At 33.3% G+C, this 5,000-nt stretch overlaps 1 protein-coding gene across 1 annotated transcript in view; it reads left to right on the top strand.

Annotated features, from left to right (window-relative positions):
• The window catches only part of LOC125648416 (tRNA-splicing endonuclease subunit Sen2-like), a 31,023-nt gene that overhangs the window by 14,521 nt on the left and 11,502 nt on the right, over window positions 1–5,000 (top strand). The gene's annotated exons all lie outside the window — the stretch shown is intronic.

Raw genomic sequence — 5,000 nt, 5'->3', positions numbered from 1 at the left:
AGTTGTGACATTATTATTCTTCCCCCCTCCCCCACTGAGAGAACCTTTTAATTATCTTGTATGATTAAAATGTTGTTTTTAGTGCTTCGTTGTTCAGGGACTAAACTTTATTCATTTATTGTTTATTGACCAAAGGAGCCCTGTGGCTCATAGGTACATGTGTACAATATAGGCAAATGGCAGAGGATTCAGAATTATTACAATATGTAAATATATATTGTCAGAGAAATAAGTTTAGAAACAAATAATCTAAGTAATGAAAAATGAAACATCATTAATGACAGTCAATAAATAGTGCTTCTCTTTGTTTTGTAGCTTTCACTAAATACTGACAAAGCTTATGAATAGTTTTATAGCTTTCACTAAATACTGACAAAGCTTATCAATAGTTTTATAGCTTTCACTAAATACTGACAAAGCTTATGAATAGTTTTATAGCTTTCACTAAATACTGACAAAGCTTATGAATAGTTTTATAGCTTTCACTAAATACTGACAAAGCTTATCAATAGTTTTATAGCTTTCACTAAATACTGACAAAGCTTATCAATAGTTTTATAGCTTTCACTAAATACTGACAAAGCTTATCAATAGTTTTATAGTTATATACACTAAGAAGTTGTACATGTTTGAAAAAGGAAGGTTTTTTATAGTCAGAAGGTTTGATATATTTTTCATATGAGTCAAAACAGTAATGTAGGAATATGAGCTATTAGAATATATGTATTTGTGATGAGAATGGGGAGGGCTGGGAACAGTAATGTGGGAATATGAGCTATTATAATATATGTATTTGTGATGAGAATGGGGAGGGCTGGGAACAGTAATGTAGGAATATGAGCTATTATAATATATGTATTTGTGATGAGAATGGGGAGGGCTGGGAACAGTAATGTGGGAATATGAGCTATTATAATATATGTATTTGTGATGAGAATGGGGAGGGCTGGGAACAGTAATGTGGGAATATGAGCTATTATAATGTATTTGTGATGAGAATGGGGAGGGCTGGGAACAGTAATGTAGGAATATGAGCTATTAGAATATATGTATTTGTGATGAGAATGGGGAGGGCTGGGAACAGTAATGTGGGAATATGAGCTATTAGAATATATGTATTGGAAACCAGCAGCAATAACTCTAATGTTACGAGCACATAGATCCAGAATGTACAAAAGGGGTTGCTTCAACTTTGATAGTAAACCTAAAACTTTCTTTTTCTCTCTCATTTTTATTGTCAACTAATTCAGAAATACATGTATATTCTAAATGGAATCTTTAGCCGAGTTGCAATGAAGTTGAACTCGGCTATTGGTTTGGTGATGCGGGCGGGCGTCAACAATTGGTTTCCGGATGATAATTCGAAAAGTTTACAATCTAATCAAATGAAACTTTGATATATTGTTGGGTACCAGGTAAGGAAGACCCCTATTGATTTTGGAGAAAATAGGTCAAAGGTCAAGGTCACAGTGACCGAAAATAGATTTAAAATTCCCCCCAAAAATTTGGTTTTCGGGAGGATAACTCGAAATTTTTTAATTTAAATCAAATGAAACTTGGATATATTGTTGGATACCAGCAAAGCAAGGCCCCTATTGATTTTGGAGAAAAAAGATCAAAGGTCAAGGTCACAGTGACCGAAAATAGATTGAAAACTTCAGACCAATATGGTTTCTGGACAGTAACTCGAAAAGTTTAAAACTGAAATTAGTTCTTCACAATTATGAATATGCCACATCATTCCTGACTTTACAATGTATCCCATGCAACTTGGCTCATGCACCTCTGGGTGCATATATTGATTTTTGTATAAAACACATGCTTTATTCATGAAGTGAGATTATGTGTTTGAACAAATTTCAAATCGTCAAAATATCAATGTAAATGTTTAATTTTTAAAAAAATTCCCAAATAAGAATTTTAGTTTTGGAGAGATTTAACCTGTAGTTTAGTTGATTTCCTTGATTTGATCCCTTAATATTGCCGGCTGGGAAAAATAAAAATCGAAATCACTGCATTATAAGGTAGTGACTGCATCTTGGGGAAATGTATGTCCACCCGAGGTTGTTGTGCGGAAAAGCGGGCCAAGATTGCAAGGTCTGTTTCTATGCTATGACCAAGGGTAGGCATATTTCCAGATACATGTAATGCCAATAACCTTTTTATTACATCTATTTTTTTTAGCCGAGTTGCGTAGCAAATCTCGGCTTTTAAATTGGCGAAGGATGGGTGTCCGGGTGGGTGGGTGGGCAGCGTCCACAATTAGCTTGTCTGGTCTCTAACTTTCATACCTTTTAGTGCATCTTTGTGAGACTTACATAACATGATCACATCCAAAAGAGGAAGGTTCCTATTTATTTTGAGGTCAAAAGGTCAAGGTCTCTTTTTCACTAAATGCCATAGATTTGAGCTTGTAACTTAAATACTACTTGGTGCGTCTTTGTCAGACTTGCATATTTTGATCACATCCAAAAGAGGAAAGTTCCTATTAGTGATGGGAATCGGTGAGAATTTCATAATCGATGATTGGCTTACTGTAACTAACTAATTATCAATTATAATCGGACATAGAGAAATTCTATATTAATTAAAGTAATTTAAGTACATATGTATTGAAAAAGTGTAAATAAAAATTTTCTACGTTTATATTTGTTGTTTCGATAGCTGAGAAAGTGTAAGTGAATATTTTCTGTGTGTATTTTTTTATTCTTTTAATTACATATATAAAAGTCGCCAAAAACAGATATTGTTTGCTTCAGTTACGGCCCGTATATCAAAGTTAAATGTCATTAACTGACGATGATCCAGCTTAATTAAAATATAATTAGGGCCTAACGTTCAGCAAAGCAAAATGAGGAAAGAAATTCATTTTATTAAACACAAAAAACAGATAAATTAAAAGAGATTTATTGTTACCAACTGAAAACATGATACGCATGTGCGGAGTAACAGTGGCCTTTGAAAGCGGTTTTTTATCTGCGTAATTCACACATGGCTTTACTAGTATCAAGATTCTCTTTAATAATGGTCCTTCGTTTATATGCCTGAATCATAGTATATTTGTACGTCTATCTCAGTATCTGACCAAGCGAACATGCTTTATTTCCTGTGTATATATGGATACTTTCGCTTTCGAGTGCGCCGCCATTACGATAAACAAAACATTTAGATTACTAGATAGGTCACGGCTGGAATATTCTTCAAAAACTACAGTCGTTGAGAAAACAAAATCTAAAAACAGATTAATTGGAATAAAATTTTCATAATCGAGCGCTTAGAATTTGCCAACAATCAACTGATTTTCGATTATAATCGATTGGAACACCACTAGTTCCTATTTATTTTGAGGTCCAAAGGTCAAGGTCACTTTGTCACTAAATGCCATAGATTTGAGCTTGTCCGGTCTCTAACTTTCATACTACTAGGGGCATCTTTGAAACTTACATATCATGATCATCGAAACCTACTGGTCTGACCATAAAGTTATATGGATGAAGATATAATGTAAATGAATTATAACATTAACTTGTATTTCATTTTATGCATAAACACATCCACAATTCAATATACAAATCCTTTGTGAACTATGCAATTAATACAATCATATATATTGTCCACAGAGGTTTGTTATAACTCATTATTTTACTTCAAAATAAGTATTTTCCCTTCTCTTAAATGTTCTGTTTAACTTACTATTCATTATACCCCCTGCAAACGAAGTTTGGGGGGGTATACTGGAATCACTTTGTCCGTCCGTTTGTCCGTAGACGCAATTTGTCCGAAGTTTATTTCTAATACCGCTGGACATATTTCATTCAAACTTTATGCACATCTTCTATATATACTAATGTCATTTATTTACTGACAAAATCAATGACAAAGTAAAGTTGGCATAACATAATGATCTTTAACAAAGTGAATATAAACTAAAGACTAGAAGAGTTGACCAGGGATTTGCAATCATACAGCTGTGCCAAATAGTATTCATTGTTTATATTAAGCATATTTTTAATATTTCATGTACTGCTGTACTGTAGAATATACACTTCTGCATTCACATTGATTGCCCTGTAGATAATGTGAAAATATCCAATGTGCTTGCATTAAATATTTCCCATCATCTTATATGCCCCGCGGGGGGGGGGGGGGGGGGGGTATTAGTCCCATTAGGACAGTTCTAGTTTTTACTAAAACAGTGTTCACCTTCACATTCACAATTTAGGGTCATTCCAATGAACACATTCCAAACTGCAACTCGGCCATATGCATATTTGATGCGTTTTAGCGATTTTTTTTTTCAAATTCTCTGCACTTTAATTCAAGATTCCATGCAGATGAAGTGTTTACGTACTTTTATTATTTGTTAATAGATATACGTCTCAATTATTGAGTAATGTAAGCAAATGTGACATCACAATTGAGTTAGAATAGTCCCTGGACATTTACAGTGTGGGCTTTTAAGTTCAGTACAAGACTTAAAGGGACTAACTCACGATTTTACCCAAAATTTTGTTTTTCACTTTTAATGATCAAAATCTACTGTCTAATGTGTTTGAAAGATTTCAAATGAAAATTAAGGTTATGCATCATCACAGAAGCTCATTTTAGAGGTCAAGGTCACAGTGACCGAAAATAGATTTAAAATTCAAAAAAGAAATTAGTTTCCGGAGAATAACTTGAAAATTTTTAATTTGAATCAAATGAAACTTGGTTATATTGTTGGATACCAGCAAAGCAAGGCCCCTATTGATTTTGGAGAAAAAATGTCAAAGGTCAAGGTCATACTGACCAAAAATAGATTGAAAACTTCAGACAAATATGGTTTCTGGACAGTAACTTGAAAAGTTTAAAACTGAAATTAGTTCTTCACAATTATGAATATGCCACATCATCCCTGACTTTACAATGTATCCCATGCAACTTGGCTTATGCACCCCTGGGTGCATATATTGATTTTTAATGTTTAACATCAAAAATGAAAAATATTTTTATCAAAAATC

The sequence above is a fragment of the Ostrea edulis genome, chromosome 6 (assembly GCF_947568905.1).
Source record: "Ostrea edulis chromosome 6, xbOstEdul1.1, whole genome shotgun sequence".
Lineage (NCBI taxonomy): Eukaryota > Metazoa > Mollusca > Bivalvia > Ostreida > Ostreidae > Ostrea > Ostrea edulis.
The sequence above is the reverse complement of the archived record's forward strand: the minus strand, read 5'-3'. Positions and strand labels throughout refer to the sequence as shown.